Source organism: Sminthopsis crassicaudata, chromosome 3 (genome assembly GCF_048593235.1).
Source record: "Sminthopsis crassicaudata isolate SCR6 chromosome 3, ASM4859323v1, whole genome shotgun sequence".
NCBI lineage: Eukaryota > Metazoa > Chordata > Mammalia > Dasyuromorphia > Dasyuridae > Sminthopsis > Sminthopsis crassicaudata.
In genome coordinates, this window is record NC_133619.1 from 178,962,766 (window position 1) to 178,984,738 (window position 21,973).

General features: G+C 37.0%; 2 long non-coding RNA genes across 2 annotated transcripts; both read right to left on the minus strand.

The window, feature by feature from the left end:
* Positions 1-2,478: 2,478 nt before the first annotated feature.
* Positions 2,479-4,758, minus strand: LOC141560872 (uncharacterized). The gene is made up of 3 exons (XR_012487853.1): positions 4,074-4,758; positions 3,745-3,872; positions 2,479-2,598 (listed from the first exon to the last, which is right to left on the minus strand). It is a non-coding gene; the product is annotated as an uncharacterized LOC141560872 (long non-coding RNA).
* An 8,960-nt stretch (positions 4,759-13,718) lies between these two features.
* On the minus strand, positions 13,719-17,732 carry LOC141560871 (uncharacterized). The gene is made up of 4 exons (XR_012487852.1): positions 17,078-17,732; positions 16,749-16,876; positions 15,481-15,600; positions 13,719-14,031 (listed from the first exon to the last, which is right to left on the minus strand). It is a non-coding gene; the product is annotated as an uncharacterized LOC141560871 (long non-coding RNA).
* Between the last annotated feature and the right edge of the window lie 4,241 nt (positions 17,733-21,973).

Below are 21,973 nucleotides of genomic sequence, written 5' to 3' on the forward strand. Positions count from 1 at the left end.
TCATCCAGGGGATTTAGGTTCCCAACTTCTGAAGAAAGGTTAGATTTTCAGAAACAGAAATTTTACATTTCAGTCATATAGATTATAATGAGCACAAGTCAGGCAGAAGAAACTTCAAAGGGGGAATGGGGGGCTCTAGCACAAGCCTGTGGGGACACCAATTATTTTCTGGCTCAGCCTTCGCCTGGAGCTGAGGGGAAGCACCTGGATGCAAATCTCTAAGCCAGTCCCTTGTCATTCTGAATTGCCCTCCAGGTATGGAATGGCTGCTCTGCTCCTCCAGGAAGATCCAAAAGACTTCAGCAGGGCCACTTCCTAGCTTCTCTGGGACTTCTCTGGCTAGAACACAACAGACCTGCTGCTTGTTAACCCCCAATAGCTCTTTGCTCCCAGACTTTCAGACGGTCCCAAGCCTCTGATGGCAAAGGTCCTGGTTACAGTTGTTTCACAATCTCAAAGAAGAAGAAATCTGCCTCCCTCTCTTATTCCCAAACCCAGATAGGATATAGCCAGCTTTACCCATCAGCAGTATGGGCTAGCTGCAAATAAGGGAAAAATTTAATTTACCCAATAAGTTTGCCAACAAGTATTTCTTTAGATTAACGAGCTGGCAAATCTAATCACTAGATAGCACAGAAGAAACTGGGAAATATCACTAATCATGTGGAAGCTGAAAGAATGACAACTTGACACTTTTGGAAACAGAAAAAAACTTTTTTTTTTAAAAACCCCATCAAACTCCGCAACATCTGTCCCCTTCCCCCCACCAGTACAATAAACTCCAAAGTATAGATCAAAACTCCCCAACAACAATCAGCAACATCATCTGTCCCCTTCCCCCCACCAGTACAATAAACTCCAAAGTATAGATCAAAAATCCCCAACAACAATTTAAATCCCGTTTGAAGTAGATCTTCAAGGCCCGAAAACATGTGTTCAATATCGCCAGAATCTGGTCACTCTGGGTTCAGTATCTCCTTTGCTTCAGTATTGGCTTATAGGTTGCCTGAAAAGGTAAAATGTTACAGCATAAGTGAAAGATATGTGTCCTTTTAATATACTGGAAAAACCATCCATAAACTGCAATATTTTTGGGGGGGTGTTTGTATATTTTAATCCAGCTATTCATTCTCTTCTGCCTATAAATCTCGTTTCTACCTATAAATCTCTTTTCTGCTTATAAATCCCTTTTTTAATCTAAAAATCTCTTTTCTATTATAAATCACTTTATTATAAATCTCTTTTCTACCTATAAATTGCTTTTCTTCCTATAAATCTCTTTTCTACCTATAAACATTTCTACTACAAATCTATCTTTTCACTTATCTATCCATCATTATCTTTTTAACTATGCATCAAGTGTATCTATTCAATCTATTTGTGTATCCTATCTATCCCATCCATCCATCACCAGTTTTCTATGTATCTAGTCTATTGGTCTATTTGTCCACTCATCCATTCTCATATTCACATACTACTCCCTTTGCTGTCAGGATCCAACTGGGTTGTTGTGGCGAGATCATCACCTTTAAGTCAGAAAAGTTTGGGTGTTCTCCGGCGCGTCACAATGAGCATCACACAATGAGGTCTCCATGGCCAAGGTAAGCAAGGAAACTGCTCATCAGATGAGGATTGTGCCAGGCTTTATGCGGAGGTTTTCTTTTAAAAATATTTTTTAGGAAACCTTTTTATTTTAGAAAACATATGAAGGGGAAAGTTTTCAACACTGAGCCTTGTGAAACCTGCTGTTCCAACATTCCCCCTCCTTCCTTCCACCTCCTTCCCTAGATGACCGGTAATTACATGTTAAATATGTGAAAATATATGATAAATCCAATGTATATAAAAATATTTATGCAATTATCTTGCTTATGCAGAGATTTTCTTCCTACTTCTTTTTTTTGTTGAATAAGTAGTAAAAGCAATAGTAATAATACTAGGAATAGGAGTTACACTACTAGTAGTAGAAATAGTAGTAATAGTAATAGTAAAGTAATAGTAATAGTAATAGTAAAGTAATAGTAATAGTAATAGTAAAGGTAGTATTACAAATAATAGTAGTAGTGGTAGTAGAAGGAGTATTAATAGGAATAAGAGCAATGATAGTAGTAGTAGCAGGAGGAAGAGAACTAGAAGGAATGGGAGTAGTATGAATAGTAACAGTAATAAGAGTGGGAGTAATTGTAGTAGTTGGTGGAAGAGTAATAGTAGTAATCTTAAGAGTGATACTAATAGGAGTAGGAAGAGGAGTAATAGTAGAAGTAGTAGTAATAATAATAGGTGTAAGAGTACGAGTAATAATAGTAGTAGTAAGAATAGTATCTGACATTTACACAGTGCTTCACCATCTCCAAAGTAATATAGACCATGTTTTCTCTGATGCTACCCCTAAGGCTCAGACCCACCCTTATGGGAACAGCCAGACTCTCCCATCCTTGAGCCAGGGAGATGCATGTCCTGTTATTTAGGGTTCAGTACCTGTGTTCCAGGCTTCAGGGAAGAAACAAGATCTTTCACCATTTTGGCTTCCGATATCGTTACCCCACCAACCACAAAGAGGATCTGCAGTGGATGATCACCAGGATGAGGTCGGCTCACCTGTAACATTCACCATAACAAGGATGGGGTCAGCCATCAGACAAGCATGTCAGGTTAATGTATGACTCATTAATGATCAAATAAAGATCTTACGTTAGGACATAATGTTCGTAGATTTTCAGCTGTGGAATCAGAACTTTAGAACTAGAAATGTAGTCTCCTTGTGGTCGTGGAGCTCAAGTATCTCATTTAACATGTGAGGAAACTGACGCTCAGGGAATTTAAGTGATAATAAAAAGTCATGCAGGTAAGAAATAATCAGCACAGCAAAATTCCACTTGTTTAATGTTACTTTATTACAGTGTCTTTCCCGTATCCCATCCCACCACCTTTTTTTTTTTTTTTTTTTTTTTAAGAATTAATATGTTTAGCTGTAGGTTAAAAGATTGAAGTATGGAAATACACACACACATATATGCACACACATACACACATATGTAATGAACACTTAGAGTTAACATGATAGTATAAACAGGATCTGTTTGACTCTTGTCTCTGCCTTTTACAACCTGTATGCGCTGGGACAATATACTAAATATACTTAACCACCCTGAGTCTCAGTAACTTTCTCTGTAAAATATGGAAGCAGAAACCCTGAAATATTCCCGCCAGCTCAAAATCCACGATGCTGTGACTCTACTTGAAACCAAGTATTTCTCAAAGGCTTATTCTCGGTGGAGCAAAAATGATTGTACCATTCCCATTTTACAGATGAGGAAATTGAGGCAAACACAGATTAAGTGACTTGCCCAGAGTCCTACAGTTGGTGTTTGAAATCAGGTGCTGATTCAAGTGTGGTCCAACAGTGTTATCCACTGTACCAGCCAGCTGCCAATAATTTTAGAAAAGGTCTTCATCTATATGTAACTGAATTCAACAAGCATTTATGAAACCTCTAATATGAGCAAGTCATCTTGTTTCTGGGAACCAGGCATAGGATGATGAAAAAGAAAATAGTTTCTGAACTCAAAGAATCTGCTTTTGATTGTTTGTTTGTTTGTAAAGGTAGGCTCTCTATTTCCCAGATTATTTGTACTTCTAGTACATATAGGGTTAGTCAGCAACCTGGCCCTACCTTCAACCCCTTATTAACACTGACTGCAGGAGGGAAACTGAAGATAGATTATCTCTATATAGCTGCTTTACCTTCATGAACATGCTAAATCCCAGTTTATGTAGATCACTGAGGTCCGAAGACATGCCTTCAATATCACCAGCATCTGGTCACAAGTGGTTCAGTATCTCCTCTGCTTTAGCAGTGGCTTATAGGATGCCTGAAAAGGTAAAATGTTACAGCATAAGTGAAAGATATGTGTCCATTTGATCTACTGGAATAACCATCCACAAACTGGAATTTTTTGCGGGTGGGGGAAGAGGGAAGGAAAGAGAAGTCAAATATTTCCCAAGCCAGATAGAAAGCAACCATTTTAGCTTCTATAATATTGAAGAATAAAATATAATAGTTTAATACTGACCTGAAGGCAGTCTCAATCTTTGACAGGAGCACTTGGTATGATGCTGATGAGGACCAGAAAGGATCTCTTTTTCCAGTAATTTATTTACTGATTTACCTAACCCTCCATTGACTCAATCATTATCTATGTATATTTAATGCAGCTATTCATTCTCTTCTGCCTATAAACCCCTTTTCTACCTATAAATCTCTTGTCTAATTAAAAATCACTTTTTTTATCTAATAATCTGTTTTCTACTTATAAATCGCTTTAATTACTATAAATCTTTTCTACTTATAAATTGCTTTTCTTCCTATAAATCTCTTTTCTACCTATGAATCGCTTTTCTTCCTATAAATCTCTTTTCTGCCTATGAATCGCTTTTCTACTTATAAATCTCTTTTCTACCTATATATCACTTTTCTTCCTATAAATCTCTATTCTACCTATAAACTTTTCTACTATAAATCTATCTTTTCACTTATCTATTCATCATTATCTTTTTAACTATGCATCAAGTGTATCTATTCAATCTATTTGTCTATACTATCTATCCCATCCATCCATCACCAGTTATCTATGTATCTAGTCTAATAGTCTATTTGTCCACTCATCCATTCTTCTATACACACATCCTACTCCCTTTGCTTTCAGGATCCAACTGGGTTGTTGTGGCGAGATCATCACCTTTAAGTCAGAAAACCTTGGGTGTTCTCAGGCATGTCACAATGAACTAGAGCATGTCACAATGGGCATCACCCAATGAGGTCTCCATGGCTAAGGTAAGCAAGGCAACTGCTCATCAGATGAGGATTTTGCTCAGGCTGTATGCGGAGGTTTTCTTTTAAAAATATTTTTTAGGAAACCTTTTTATTTAAAAAACATATGAAATGGCAAGTTTTCAACACTGAGCCTTGCTAAACCTCCTGTTCCAACATTCCCCCTCCTTCCTTCCACCTCCTAGCCTGGGTGACCTGTAATTACATGTTAAATATGTGAAAATATATGATAAATCCAATGTATATAAAAATATTTATACAATTATCTTGCTTATGCAGAGATTTTCTTCCTACTTTTTTTTGTTGACATCATTTTCCGCAATAATATGTAAACTTTGAGGGCAAGACCATTTTTTTTAATTCATTTTTCCAAATTATCCCCCCCCTCCATTCTCTCCCCCCCCCGATGACAGGCAATCCCATACATTTTACATGTGTTACAATATACCCTAGATACAATATATGTGTGTAAATACCATTTTCTTGTTGCACATTAAGTATTAGATTCCGAAGGTATAAGTAACCTGGGTAGATAGACAGTAGTGCTAACACTTTACATTCACTTCCCAGTGTTCCTTCTCTGGGTGTAGTTATTTCTGTCCATCATTGATCAACTGGAAGTGAGTTGGATCTTCTTGTTGAACATGTTGAACATTTCCACTTCCATCAGAATACATCCTCATACAGTATTGTTGTTGAAATGTACAGTGATCTTCTGGTTCTATTCATTTCATTCAGCAACAGTTGATTTAAGTCTCTCCAGGCCTCTCTGTATTCCTCCTGCTGGTCATTTCTTACAGAGCACTAATATTCCATAACCTTCATATACCACAATTTACCCAACCATTTTCCAATTGATGGACATCCATTCAACTTCCAGTTTCTAGCTACAACAAAAAGAGCTGCCACAAACATTTTGGCACATGCAGGTCCCTTTCCGCTCTTTAGTATTTCTTTGGGATATAATCCCAATAACAGCAATGCTGGGTCAAAGGGTATGCACAGTTTGATAACTTTTTGGGCATAGTTCCAAATTGCTCTCCAGAATGGCTGGATTCTTCCACAACTCCCCCAACAATGTATCAGTGTCCCAGTTTTCCCACAGCCCCTCCAACATTCATCATTATTTGTTCCTGTCATCTTAGCCAATCTGACAGGTGTGTAGTGGTATCTCAGAGTTGTCTTAATTTGCATTTCTCTGATCAGTAGTGATTTGGAACACTCTTTCATATGAGTGGAAATAGTTTCAATTTCATCATCTGAGAATTGTCTGTTCATATCCCTTGACCATTTATCAATTGGAGAATGGTTTGGTTTCCTATAAATCAGGGTCAGTTCTCTATATATTTTGGAAATGAGACTTTTGTCAGGACCTTTACTTTTAAAAATATTTTGCCAATTTGTTACTTCCATTCTAATCTTGTTTGCATTACTATTGTTTGTAGAGAAACTTTTTAGTTTGATGTAATCAAAATCTTCTATTTTGTGATCAATAATGATCTCTAGTTCTCCTCTGGTCATAAATTCCTTCCTCCTCCACAGGTCTGAGAGGTAGACTATTCTCTGTTCCTCTAATCTATTTATGATCTCATTCTTTATGCCTAAATCATGGACCCATTTTGATCATGGTGTTAAGTGTGGATCCATATCTAATTTCTGCCATACTAATTTCCAGTTTTCCCAACAGTTTTTTTCCGAATAATGAATTTTTGTCCCTAATGGTGGTATCTTTGGGTTTGTCAAAGATTAGATTGCTATAGATGTACCCTTTTTTGTCCTTTGTATCTAATCTGTTCCACTGATCTACCGTTCTATTTCTTAGCCAGTACCAAATGGTTTTGGTGACTGCTGCTATATAATATAGCTTTAGATCGGGTACACTTGGACCACCTTCCTCTGACTTTTTTTTCATTAGTTCCCTTGCATATTCTTCCAAAAGGATTTTGTTGTTATTTTTTCTAGATCATTAAAATAGTTTCTTGGGAGTCTGATTGGTATAGCACTAAATAAATAGATTAGTTTGGGGAGTATTGTCATCTTTATTATATTCGCTCGGCCTACCCAAGAGCACTGAATGTCTTTCCAATTATTTAAATCTGACTATTTTTGTGGCAAGTGTTTTGTAATTTTTCTCATATAATTCCTGACTATTCTTTGGTAAATGGATTCCCAAATACTTTGTACTCTCAACATTTGTTTGGAATGGAATTTCTCTTTGTATCTCTTCCTGTTGCATTTTGTTGGTGATATATAAGAATGCTGAGGATTTATGTGGATTTATTTTGTATCCTGCCACTTTGCTAAAATTCTGAATTCTCTCTAATAGCTTTTTAGCAGAGTCTTTGGGGTTCTCTAAGTATACCATCATGTCATCTGCAAAGAGTGATAGTTTGATTTCCTCATTTCCTACTCTAATTCCTTGAATCTCTCTTGGCTCTTATTGCCGAGGCTAGCGTTTCTAGTACTATATTGAATAGTAATGGTGATAGTGGGCAACCTTGTTTCACTCCTGATCTTACAGGGAAAGGTTGCAGTTTATTTCTATTGCATATTATGCTTACTGAAGGTCTTAAATATATGCTCCTGATTATTCTAAGGAAGAATCCATTTATTCCTATACTCTCAAGAGTTTTTAGTAGGAATGGATGTTGGATTTTGTCAAATGCTTTTTCTGCATCTATTGAGATGATCATATGGTTTTTATTAATTTGATTATTAATATGGTCAATTATACTAATAGTTTTCCTAATATTAAACCAGCCCTGCATTCCTGGTATGAATCCTACTTGATCATAGTATATTATCCTGGGGATGATTTTCTGAAGTCTTTTTGCTAATATCTTATTTAAGATTTTAGCATCAATATTCATTAAGGAAATTGGTCTATAATTTTCTTTCTCAGTTTTCGATCGACCTGGTTTAGGTATCAGTACCATGTCTGTGTCATAAAAGGAGTTTGGCAGGACTCCTTCATTCCCTATTTTTTCAAATAGTTTATATAGCATTGGGGCAAATTGTTCTTTAAATGTTTGGTAGAATTCACATGTAAATCCATCTGGTCCTGGGGATTTTTCCTGGGGAGTTGATTAATACCTTGGTCTATTTTTTTTTCTGAAATGGGACTATTTAAGCAATTTATTTCCTCCTCTGTTAATCTAAGAAGCCTATATTTTTGGAGGAAGTCATCCATTTCACTTAAGTTATCAAATTTATTGGCATAAAGTTGGGTAAAGTAACACATTATTTCTCTAATTTCCTCTTCATTGGTGGAAAGGTCCCCCTTTTCATTTGTAAGACTAACAATTTGATTTTCCTCTTTCTTTTTTCTGATCAGATTTACCAAAGGTTTATCTATTTTATTGGCTTTTTCATAAAACCAACTCTTGGTTTTATTTATTAATTCAATAGTTTTTTACTTTCAATATTATTGATTTCTCCTTTTAATTTTTGTATTTCAAGTTTAATTTTTGGTTGGGGGTTTTTTATTTGGTCTTTTTCTGGCCTTTTAAGTTGCAAGCCCAATTCGTTAATCTTCTCTTTCTCTATTTTCTTCATAGAAGCCTCTAAAGATATAAAATTTCCCCTTATTACTGCTTTAGCTGCATCCCACAGATTTTGGTATGATGTCTCATCATTGTCATTATCTTGGGTGAAATTATTGTTTCTATAATTTGCTCTTTCACCCAGTCATTCTTTAAGATGAGATTATTCAGTTTCCAATTACTTTTTGGTCTATTTATCCCTAACTTTTTACTGAATGTAGCTTTTATTGCATTGTGGTCTGAGAAGAAGGCATTTATTATTTCTGCCTTCCTACATTGAATTTTGAGATCTTTATGTCCTATTACATGGTCAATTTTTGTATAGGATCCATGAACTGCTGAGAAGAAAGTATATTCCTTTCTATTGCCATTCAGTTTTCTCCAAAGATCTATCATACCTAGTTTTTCTAATGTTCTCTTTACTTTTTTAATTTCTTTCTTGTTTGTTTTGTGGTTTGATTTGTCTAAATCTGAGAGTGCAAGGAGGAGATCTCCCACTATTATAGTTTTACTGTATATTTCTTCTTGCAACTCTCTTAACTTTTCCTTTAGAAAGTTAGATGCTATACCACTTGGTGCATATATGTTTAGTATCGATATGGCTTCATTATTTATGCTACCTTTCAGCAGGATATAGTTTCCTTCCTTATAACTTTTAATTAGATCATCTTCGGCTTTTGCTTGATCTGAGATAAGGATATCTACCCCTGCTTTTTTGGCTTTACCTGAAGCGTAATAGATTCTGCTCCAACCTTTTACCTTTACTCTCTCTATATATATATCTCCCTGATTTAAGTGTGTTTCCTGTAAACAACATATTGTAGGGTTCTGATTTTTGATCCAGTCTGCTATCCGTCTCCATTTGATGGGAGCATTCATCCCATTCACATTTACAGTTAAAATTACTAATTCTGTATTACCTGCCATCATATTATCCCCAGATTATGCCTTTTCCCTTGACCCCCCTGAACCCCTTCCCCGATATTTAATTTATAGACCCCCCTTGTGACACGCAGCCCTCCCTTTTTTTGTGTCCCTCCCCCCTCCCTCCACATCCCTTCCCTTATTCTCCTTTTCCTTTTCCTTTTTCCTCTCCCCCCTTTTAATGAGGTGAGAGAGAATTCTCTGAAAAACAAATATGACAATTATTTACTCTTTGAGTCTCTTCTGATGAGAGTAAGATTTACACAATGATTCTCCCCCTCTCTAAATTCCCTCAGATATGGTGTATTTTCTATGCCTCTTCCTGGGATGTAGTTTCCCTCTTTTTATCACACCCAACCCTTTTTCTGATAATACCCCCTTCCTTTTACTACACCCCCTCCTTTTTTTTTTCTTTTATATCAGTAAAATCAAATTATCCATGTGTACTTTCTATATACCCACAACAGAGATATAGTTCTCAAGGGTTCTGTGTACCTTTTTCTGTTTCTCTTCAGTCTTGTGGATATAGATCAAATTTTTTGTTTAAGTCTGGTTTTTTTCTTAGAAACATATGGAATTCCTCTATTGCATTGAATGACCATCTTCTTCCATGGAAAAAGATGCTAAACTTAGCTGGGTAGTTTATTCATGGTTGCAATCCTTGATCTTTTGCCTTTCGGAATATCAGGTTCCAGGCCCTTCTATCTTTTAATGTGGAGGCAGCCAGATCTTGTGTGATCCTTATTGTGGCCCCTTGGTATTTAAATTGTTTTTTTCTAGCTGCTTGCAGGATTTTCTCCTTTGTGTGCTAATTCTGCAGCTTAGGCACAATATTCCGTGGTGTTCTTTTTTAGGGTCTATTTCAGAAGGAGTTCGATGAATTCTTACAACATCTACTTTCCCCTCTGTTTCTATTATCTCTGGACAGTTCTCTTTAATAATTTCCTGTAAAATAGAATCTAGGATCTTATTTTGGTCATAGTTTTTGGGAAGTCCAATGATCCGCAGATTATCTCTCCTAGATCTATTTTCCAGGTCTATAGAATTTCCCAGTAAGTATTTGACGTTATTCTCCAGCTTTTCATTTTTTTTTTTTTGTTTTGTTTGACTGATTCTTGGGTTCTCAGTGAATCATTCATTTCTATTTGTTCCATCCTGAATTTTAAGGAGTTATTTTCTTCATTCACAGTTTTTACTTCTTTTTGTAAATGCCCAATTTCATTTTTAAATGAGTTATTTTTGCTCTATTGATTTTTTTTTTCCATTTCCCTAATTTTTTTTTTGAGAATTATTTTCTTCTTCCAATTCAGAAATCCTATTTTCTTGGGACTCTTTTATGTTCTCCAATTCAGAAATACTATTTTCTTGAGATTTTTTTATCTTCTCCAGTTCAGAAATCCTACTTTCCTGTTTTTTTTTTTACCTTTTCTAATTCACTAATTTTGTTTCCCTGCATCTCCTGTGAATTCTTTATTTTTTCCAACCCCAATTTCACAACGTTGTTATTCTCTTTCCTTTCCCCATTTTTCTTCAAACTCTCTTAACTTTTTAATAGTCTCTTCAAGGAGAGAGTTATGTGATGGGGGGCAGGAATTATTCCCCTTTAGGTTGTTATCTGCTGACTCTCTGCTGTTAACTTCCTTGGGGTTGGATACCTGCTCTTTCTCTGTGTAGAAGGAATCTATATTTTTGGGGGGCTTTTTGCTCATACTTAAAAAATCTTTTCGGGTCTGTCCCTGGGGTAGGAAATTATTTCTTTCTTTCTTTACCACTTCTTCCCAGACTTGATGGATGCAGCGGCCCCTGCGCCTGAGCTAAGAGAGAGCTCTGGGAGAGAGTTCCCCACCCCCTCCCTGGAAGTGCCTCAGAGGCGATCAGCAGTGCTGTGCTTTGAGGGCACTGTGTTCTAGTGGCTTCCCTGATGTTTGAGACTGTACAGTAAAGGCGACTCAAAGCCTAGCCTATGTGTCCGGTTGAGACGTGGATGTCTGCAGCAGGTGACCTGAAAAGCCCCTGCGCTCACACTGGAAGTGTCTGCCAGAAACCGCGGTCCCTAGTTCAAAGGTTCTGCTTCTCTGGGACTTCCATTCCACAGCCTCTAGCCAAGCCAGGCAATATGAGTTACAGCCCCGCCCACTTTTCAATCTCTTAACTACCCCCCAGGTGAAAGCCTGGATTGCCTATGTCGGCCACACCCACCAGTGCCAAGATGTGCTGAGTCACCCCCGGGATCCAGGAAGATCCAATCTGGTTTTAAATTTTAAAGTTGCTGAGATTTCTCTTCTGAACTGCTGTATTATAAGCAGAGAAGAGCTAACAGCCTGTGCCAGATTCTTCTATCTCAGTGGATTCTCTGATCCCAGAGCCCTCCCCAGCGCGATCAGCGCAGTGTGCCACCACCCCACCGTCTGCACTGGCCTCTCTTCTTCCTCCCCTGGGAGCTGACCTTTCCTGTTCAAATTCCAGATTCTCTTCAGCTGGTAAGTCGTGCTTCCAGTCCTTGTGGATTCTATCAGTCCAGCGCTATTTCTGAGGCTGAGTAAATCTAGTTGGTTGTGAGGGAAGAAAGGAGCTTACACAGTCGCGGTGTATCTTCTCCACCATCTTGGCTCCACCCATGAACCAAGACCATTTTGTTTTCATCTTTATGTCTCCAAGGTCTAGTGTAATACATGACCCCTAGTAAGTATGTAATATATGTTTGCTCCTTGTTTAGTTGTGCTTTGCTGATTGAGTAGTCTAAGGAAGATGGGTGAGGTAGGCTACCAAATGAATGATATGGTCACAAAAGACACAGGGACCAGAAACTGGGGACATGAGTAGAAGCAGCCAGCGGGAAAGGGAGCTGAGCCCCCATATTGCTCTTGGGATGGAACCTACGTTTTGGCTGAAAAGCAAGAGGAGCTAGGGCCACAGTTAAGACCCCAGACAGCTTTATCAGGTAACTTTCATCATATAGAATTTGGAAAACACCCCATTGAACGCTGCAGATCTAGAATCCCCTTGTTAATTAGGCCAGAGTTGTCTGTACAAGACAAGATCTGTTTCAATCTAGCCTCTATTTTGCTGACCTGTTGCCTCAGTTTCTTTAACTGAGAATGTGGATAATAGCACCTACCTCCCAGTGTTGTTGAGGAGAGAATATATGTAAAGTGCTTAGCACAGTGCTTGGTACATAGGAGTTTAATAAATGCTTGTTTCCTTAAGAAATATTGGTAAATTGGAAGTGATTCGAAGTGGAAAAATGGCAGAGCTACCACGGAAAAGCTCCAACAGTTCTTGCCCTCAAGGAGGTGGTTTTCTGTAGATGAGACCCTCCAAGCCCAAGCCCAGAAGTGGAAAGCCCAAGATGGAGGATGAGAAGGTGCTGTCAGAGAGCCATCCAGACCACCTTCTCTTCCACACCCTGGGAGGATTCCCAAGGCCAAACTAAGCACTAGCTCTGGAAGCCGGCTTGACTGGCTTGTCAAAGCCTTCTGGGGCCCTTCATCCAATGAAGGCTGCATTCTGCTTGGGAGTTAGTTTGGTTTCATTTTATTGCCAGGGCCTGTACATCAATTCACAAGAGATATTGTTCCAGCTTTATCATTCAGTGCAAACATCTTTTGTGGCTAACCTGAGGTTTGCCACTATCTATGGAATCAAATCAGAAGGGGTTTTCCCATCTCCAATCTTGCTGGCTCCAGAGCACCCATTTGCTTTTCTAGCACTCTTACTATCCCCCTTCTTCATCCAGGGGATTTAGGTTCCCAACTTCTGAAGAAAGGTTAGATTTTCAGAAACAGAAATTTTACATTTCAGTCATATAGATTATAATGAGCACAAGTCAGGCAGAAGAAACTTCAAAGGGGGAATGGGGGGCTCTAGCACAAGCCTGTGGGGACACCAATTATTTTCTGGCTCAGCCTTCGCCTGGAGCTGAGGGGAAGCACCTGGATGCAAATCTCTAAGCCAGTCCCTTGTCATTCTGAATTGCCCTCCAGGTATGGAATGGCTGCTCTGCTCCTCCAGGAAGATCCAAAAGACTTCAGCAGGGCCACTTCCTAGCTTCTCTGGGACTTCTCTGGCTAGAACACAACAGACCTGCTGCTTGTTAACCCCCAATAGCTCTTTGCTCCCAGACTTTCAGACGGTCCCAAGCCTCTGATGGCAAAGGTCCTGGTTACAGTTGTTTCACAATCTCAAAGAAGAAGAAATCTGCCTCCCTCTCTTATTCCCAAACCCAGATAGGATATAGCCAGCTTTACCCATCAGCAGTATGGGCTAGCTGCAAATAAGGGAAAAATTTAATTTACCCAATAAGTTTGCCAACAAGTATTTCTTTAGATTAACGAGCTGGCAAATCTAATCACTAGATAGCACAGAAGAAACTGGGAAATATCACTAATCATGTGGAAGCTGAAAGAATGACAACTTGACACTTTTGGAAACAGAAAAAAACTTTTTTTTTTAAAAACCCCATCAAACTCCGCAACATCTGTCCCCTTCCCCCCACCAGTACAATAAACTCCAAAGTATAGATCAAAACTCCCCAACAACAATCAGCAACATCATCTGTCCCCTTCCCCCCACCAGTACAATAAACTCCAAAGTATAGATCAAAAATCCCCAACAACAATTTAAATCCCGTTTGAAGTAGATCTTCAAGGCCCGAAAACATGTGTTCAATATCGCCAGAATCTGGTCACTCTGGGTTCAGTATCTCCTTTGCTTCAGTATTGGCTTATAGGTTGCCTGAAAAGGTAAAATGTTACAGCATAAGTGAAAGATATGTGTCCTTTTAATATACTGGAAAAACCATCCATAAACTGCAATATTTTTGGGGGGGTGTTTGTATATTTTAATCCAGCTATTCATTCTCTTCTGCCTATAAATCTCGTTTCTACCTATAAATCTCTTTTCTGCTTATAAATCCCTTTTTTAATCTAAAAATCTCTTTTCTATTATAAATCACTTTATTATAAATCTCTTTTCTACCTATAAATTGCTTTTCTTCCTATAAATCTCTTTTCTACCTATAAACATTTCTACTACAAATCTATCTTTTCACTTATCTATCCATCATTATCTTTTTAACTATGCATCAAGTGTATCTATTCAATCTATTTGTGTATCCTATCTATCCCATCCATCCATCACCAGTTTTCTATGTATCTAGTCTATTGGTCTATTTGTCCACTCATCCATTCTCATATTCACATACTACTCCCTTTGCTGTCAGGATCCAACTGGGTTGTTGTGGCGAGATCATCACCTTTAAGTCAGAAAAGTTTGGGTGTTCTCCGGCGCGTCACAATGAGCATCACACAATGAGGTCTCCATGGCCAAGGTAAGCAAGGAAACTGCTCATCAGATGAGGATTGTGCCAGGCTTTATGCGGAGGTTTTCTTTTAAAAATATTTTTTAGGAAACCTTTTTATTTTAGAAAACATATGAAGGGGAAAGTTTTCAACACTGAGCCTTGTGAAACCTGCTGTTCCAACATTCCCCCTCCTTCCTTCCACCTCCTTCCCTAGATGACCGGTAATTACATGTTAAATATGTGAAAATATATGATAAATCCAATGTATATAAAAATATTTATGCAATTATCTTGCTTATGCAGAGATTTTCTTCCTACTTCTTTTTTTTGTTGAATAAGTAGTAAAAGCAATAGTAATAATACTAGGAATAGGAGTTACACTACTAGTAGTAGAAATAGTAGTAATAGTAATAGTAAAGTAATAGTAATAGTAATAGTAAAGGTAGTATTACAAATAATAGTAGTAGTGGTAGTAGAAGGAGTATTAATAGGAATAAGAGCAATGATAGTAGTAGTAGCAGGAGGAAGAGAACTAGAAGGAATGGGAGTAGTATGAATAGTAACAGTAATAAGAGTGGGAGTAATTGTAGTAGTTGGTGGAAGAGTAATAGTAGTAATCTTAAGAGTGATACTAATAGGAGTAGGAAGAGGAGTAATAGTAGAAGTAGTAGTAATAATAATAGGTGTAAGAGTACGAGTAATAATAGTAGTAGTAAGAATAGTATCTGACATTTACACAGTGCTTCACCATCTCCAAAGTAATATAGACCATGTTTTCTCTGATGCTACCCCTAAGGCTCAGACCCACCCTTATGGGAACAGCCAGACTCTCCCATCCTTGAGCCAGGGAGATGCATGTCCTGTTATTTAGGGTTCAGTACCTGTGTTCCAGGCTTCAGGGAAGAAACAAGATCTTTCACCATTTTGGCTTCCGATATCGTTACCCCACCAACCACAAAGAGGATCTGCAGTGGATGGTCACCGGGATGAGGTCGGCTCACCTGTAACATTCACCATAACAAGGATGGGGTCAGCCATCAGACAAGCATGTCAGGTTAATATATGACTCATTAATGATCAAATAAAGATCTTACGTTAGGACATAATGTTCGTAGATTTTCAGCTGTGGAATCAGAACTTTAGAACTAGAAATGTAGTCTCCTTGTGGTCGTGGAGCTCAAGTATCTCATTTAACATGTGAGGAAACTGACGCTCAGGGAGTTTAAGTGATAATAAAAAGTCATGCAGGTAAGAAATAATCAGCACAGCAAAATTCCACTTGTTTAATGTTACTTTATTACAGTGTCTTTCCCGTATCCCATCCCACCACCTTTTTTTTTTTTTTTTTTTTTAAGAATTAATATGTTTAGCTATAGGTTAAAAGATTGAAGTATGGAAATATACACACACATATATGCACACACATACACACATATGTAATGAACACTTAGAGTTAACATGATAGTATAAACAGGATCTGTTTGACTCTTGTCTCTGCCTTTTACAACCTGTATGCGCTGGGACAATATACTAAATATACTTAACCACCCGGAGTCTCAGTAACTTTCTCTGTAAAATATGGAAGCAGAAACCCTGAAATATTCCCGCCAGCTCAAAATCCACGATGCTGTGACTCTACTTGAAACCAAATATTTCTCAAAGGCTTATTCTCGGTGGAGCAAAAATGATTGTACCATTCCCATTTTACAGATGAGGAAATTGAGGCAAACACAGATTAAGTGACTTGCCCAGAGTCCTACAGTTGGTGTTTGAAATCAGGTGCTGATTCAAGTGTGGTCCAACAGTGTTATCCACTGTACCAGCCAGCTGCCAATAATTTTAGAAAAGGTCTTCATCTATATGTAACTGAATTCAACAAGCATTTATGAAACCTCTAATATGAGCAAGTCATCTTGTTTCTGGGAACCAGGCATAGGATGATGAAAAAGAAAATAGTTTCTGAACTCAAAGAATCTGCTTTTGATTGTTTGTTTGTTTGTTTGTAAAGGTAGGCTCTCTATTTCCCAGATTATTTGTACTTCTAGTACATATAGGGTTAGTCAGCAACCTGGCCCTACCTTCAACCCCTTATTAACACTGACTGCAGGAGGGAAACTGAAGATAGATTATCTCTATATAGCTGCTTTACCTTCATGAACATGCTAAATCCCAGTTTATGTAGATCACTGAGGTCCGAAGACATGCCTTCAATATCACCAGCATCTGGTCTCAAGTGGTTCAGTATCTCCTCTGCTTTAGCAGTGGCTTATAGGATGCCTGAAAAGGTAAAATGTTACAGCATAAGTGAAAGATATGTGTCCATTTGATCTACTGGAATAACCATCCACAAACTGGAATTTTTTGCGGGTGGGGGAAGAGGGAAGGAAAGAGAAGTCAAATATTTCCCAAGCCAGATAGAAAGCAACCATTTTAGCTTCTATAATATTGAAGAATAAAATATAATAGTTTAATACTGACCTGAAGGCAGTCTCAATCTTTGACAGGAGCACTTGGTATGATGCTGATGAGGACCAGAAAGGATCTCTTTTTCCAGTAATTTATTTACTGATTTACCTAACCCTCCATTGACTCAATCATTATCTATGTATATTTAATGCAGCTATTCATTCTCTTCTGCCTATAAACCCCTTTTCTACCTATAAATCTCTTGTCTAATTAAAAATCACTTTTTTTATCTAATAATCTGTTTTCTACTTATAAATCGCTTTAATTACTATAAATCTTTTCTACTTATAAATTGCTTTTCTTCCTATAAATCTCTTTTCTACCTATGAATCGCTTTTCTTCCTATAAATCTCTTTTCTGCCTATGAATCGCTTTTCTACTTATAAATCTCTTTTCTACCTATATATCACTTTTCTTCCTATAAATCTCTATTCTACCTATAAACTTTTCTACTATAAATCTATCTTTTCACTTATCTATTCATCATTATCTTTTTAACTATGCATCAAGTGTATCTATTCAATCTATTTGTCTATACTATCTATCCCATCCATCCATCACCAGTTATCTATGTATCTAGTCTAATAGTCTATTTGTCCACTCATCCATTCTTCTATACACACATCCTACTCCCTTTGCTTTCAGGATCCAACTGGGTTGTTGTGGCGAGATCATCACCTTTAAGTCAGAAAACCTTGGGTGTTCTCAGGCATGTCACAATGAACTAGAGCATGTCACAATGGGCATCACCCAATGAGGTCTCCATGGCTAAGGTAAGCAAGGCAACTGCTCATCAGATGAGGATTTTGCTCAGGCTGTATGCGGAGGTTTTCTTTTAAAAATATTTTTTAGGAAACCTTTTTATTTAAAAAACATATGAAATGGCAAGTTTTCAACACTGAGCCTTGCTAAACCTCCTGTTCCAACATTCCCCCTCCTTCCTTCCACCTCCTAGCCTGGGTGACCTGTAATTACATGTTAAATATGTGAAAATATATGATAAATCCAATGTATATAAAAATATTTATACAATTATCTTGCTTATGCAGAGATTTTCTTCCTACTTTTTTTTGTTGACATCATTTTCCGCAATAATATGTAAACTTTGAGGGCAAGACCATTTTTTTTAATTCATTTTTCCAAATTATCCCCCCCCTCCATTCTCTCCCCCCCCCGATGACAGGCAATCCCATACATTTTACATGTGTTACAATATACCCTAGATACAATATATGTGTGTAAATACCATTTTCTTGTTGCACATTAAGTATTAGATTCCGAAGGTATAAGTAACCTGGGTAGATAGACAGTAGTGCTAACACTTTACATTCACTTCCCAGTGTTCCTTCTCTGGGTGTAGTTATTTCTGTCCATCATTGATCAACTGGAAGTGAGTTGGATCTTCTTGTTGAACATGTTGAACATTTCCACTTCCATCAGAATACATCCTCATACAGTATTGTTGTTGAAATGTACAGTGATCTTCTGGTTCTATTCATTTCATTCAGCAACAGTTGATTTAAGTCTCTCCAGGCCTCTCTGTATTCCTCCTGCTGGTCATTTCTTACAGAGCACTAATATTCCATAACCTTCATATACCACAATTTACCCAACCATTTTCCAATTGATGGACATCCATTCAACTTCCAGTTTCTAGCTACAACAAAAAGAGCTGCCACAAACATTTTGGCACATGCAGGTCCCTTTCCGCTCTTTAGTATTTCTTTGGGATATAATCCCAATAACAGCAATGCTGGGTCAAAGGGTATGCACAGTTTGATAACTTTTTGGGCATAGTTCCAAATTGCTCTCCAGAATGGCTGGATTCTTCCACAACTCCCCCAACAATGTATCAGTGTCCCAGTTTTCCCACAGCCCCTCCAACATTCATCATTATTTGTTCCTGTCATCTTAGCCAATCTGACAGGTGTGTAGTGGTATCTCAGAGTTGTCTTAATTTGCATTTCTCTGATCAGTAGTGATTTGGAACACTCTTTCATATGAGTGGAAATAGTTTCAATTTCATCATCTGAGAATTGTCTGTTCATATCCCTTGACCATTTATCAATTGGAGAATGGTTTGGTTTCCTATAAATCAGGGTCAGTTCTCTATATATTTTGGAAATGAGACTTTTGTCAGGACCTTTACTTTTAAAAATATTTTGCCAATTTGTTACTTCCATTCTAATCTTGTTTGCATTACTATTGTTTGTAGAGAAACTTTTTAGTTTGATGTAATCAAAATCTTCTATTTTGTGATCAATAATGATCTCTAGTTCTCCTCTGGTCATAAATTCCTTCCTCCTCCACAGGTCTGAGAGGTAGACTATTCTCTGTTCCTCTAATCTATTTATGATCTCATTCTTTATGCCTAAATCATGGACCCATTTTGATCATGGTGTTAAGTGTGGATCCATATCTAATTTCTGCCATACTAATTTCCAGTTTTCCCAACAGTTTTTTTCCGAATAATGAATTTTTGTCCCTAATGGTGGTATCTTTGGGTTTGTCAAAGATTAGATTGCTATAGATGTACCCTTTTTTGTCCTTTGTATCTAATCTGTTCCACTGATCTACCGTTCTATTTCTTAGCCAGTACCAAATGGTTTTGGTGACTGCTGCTATATAATATAGCTTTAGATCGGGTACACTTGGACCACCTTCCTCTGACTTTTTTTTCATTAGTTCCCTTGCATATTCTTCCAAAAGGATTTTGTTGTTATTTTTTCTAGATCATTAAAATAGTTTCTTGGGAGTCTGATTGGTATAGCACTAAATAAATAGATTAGTTTGGGGAGTATTGTCATCTTTATTATATTCGCTCGGCCTACCCAAGAGCACTGAATGTCTTTCCAATTATTTAAATCTGACTATTTTTGTGGCAAGTGTTTTGTAATTTTTCTCATATAATTCCTGACTATTCTTTGGTAAATGGATTCCCAAATACTTTGTACTCTCAACATTTGTTTGGAATGGAATTTCTCTTTGTATCTCTTCCTGTTGCATTTTGTTGGTGATATATAAGAATGCTGAGGATTTATGTGGATTTATTTTGTATCCTGCCACTTTGCTAAAATTCTGAATTCTCTCTAATAGCTTTTTAGCAGAGTCTTTGGGGTTCTCTAAGTATACCATCATGTCATCTGCAAAGAGTGATAGTTTGATTTCCTCATTTCCTACTCTAATTCCTTGAATCTCTCTTGGCTCTTATTGCCGAGGCTAGCGTTTCTAGTACTATATTGAATAGTAATGGTGATAGTGGGCAACCTTGTTTCACTCCTGATCTTACAGGGAAAGGTTGCAGTTTATTTCTATTGCATATTATGCTTACTGAAGGTCTTAAATATATGCTCCTGATTATTCTAAGGAAGAATCCATTTATTCCTATACTCTCAAGAGTTTTTAGTAGGAATGGATGTTGGATTTTGTCAAATGCTTTTTCTGCATCTATTGAGATGATCATATGGTTTTTATTAATTTGATTATTAATATGGTCAATTATACTAATAGTTTTCCTAATATTAAACCAGCCCTGCATTCCTGGTATGAATCCTACTTGATCATAGTATATTATCCTGGGGATGATTTTCTGAAGTCTTTTTGCTAATATCTTATTTAAGATTTTAGCATCAATATTCATTAAGGAAATTGGTCTATAATTTTCTTTCTCAGTTTTCGATCGACCTGGTTTAGGTATCAGTACCATGTCTGTGTCATAAAAGGAGTTTGGCAGGACTCCTTCATTCCCTATTTTTTCAAATAGTTTATATAGCATTGGGGCAAATTGTTCTTTAAATGTTTGGTAGAATTCACATGTAAATCCATCTGGTCCTGGGGATTTTTCCTGGGGAGTTGATTAATACCTTGGTCTATTTTTTTTTCTGAAATGGGACTATTTAAGCAATTTATTTCCTCCTCTGTTAATCTAAGAAGCCTATATTTTTGGAGGAAGTCATCCATTTCACTTAAGTTATCAAATTTATTGGCATAAAGTTGGGTAAAGTAACACATTATTTCTCTAATTTCCTCTTCATTGGTGGAAAGGTCCCCCTTTTCATTTGTAAGACTAACAATTTGATTTTCCTCTTTCTTTTTTCTGATCAGATTTACCAAAGGTTTATCTATTTTATTGGCTTTTTCATAAAACCAACTCTTGGTTTTATTTATTAATTCAATAGTTTTTTACTTTCAATATTATTGATTTCTCCTTTTAATTTTTGTATTTCAAGTTTAATTTTTGGTTGGGGGTTTTTTATTTGGTCTTTTTCTGGCCTTTTAAGTTGCAAGCCCAATTCGTTAATCTTCTCTTTCTCTATTTTCTTCATAGAAGCCTCTAAAGATATAAAATTTCCCCTTATTACTGCTTTAGCTGCATCCCACAGATTTTGGTATGATGTCTCATCATTGTCATTATCTTGGGTGAAATTATTGTTTCTATAATTTGCTCTTTCACCCAGTCATTCTTTAAGATGAGATTATTCAGTTTCCAATTACTTTTTGGTCTATTTATCCCTAACTTTTTACTGAATGTAGCTTTTATTGCATTGTGGTCTGAGAAGAAGGCATTTATTATTTCTGCCTTCCTACATTGAATTTTGAGATCTTTATGTCCTATTACATGGTCAATTTTTGTATAGGATCCATGAACTGCTGAGAAGAAAGTATATTCCTTTCTATTGCCATTCAGTTTTCTCCAAAGATCTATCATACCTAGTTTTTCTAATGTTCTCTTTACTTTTTTAATTTCTTTCTTGTTTGTTTTGTGGTTTGATTTGTCTAAATCTGAGAGTGCAAGGAGGAGATCTCCCACTATTATAGTTTTACTGTATATTTCTTCTTGCAACTCTCTTAACTTTTCCTTTAGAAAGTTAGATGCTATACCACTTGGTGCATATATGTTTAGTATCG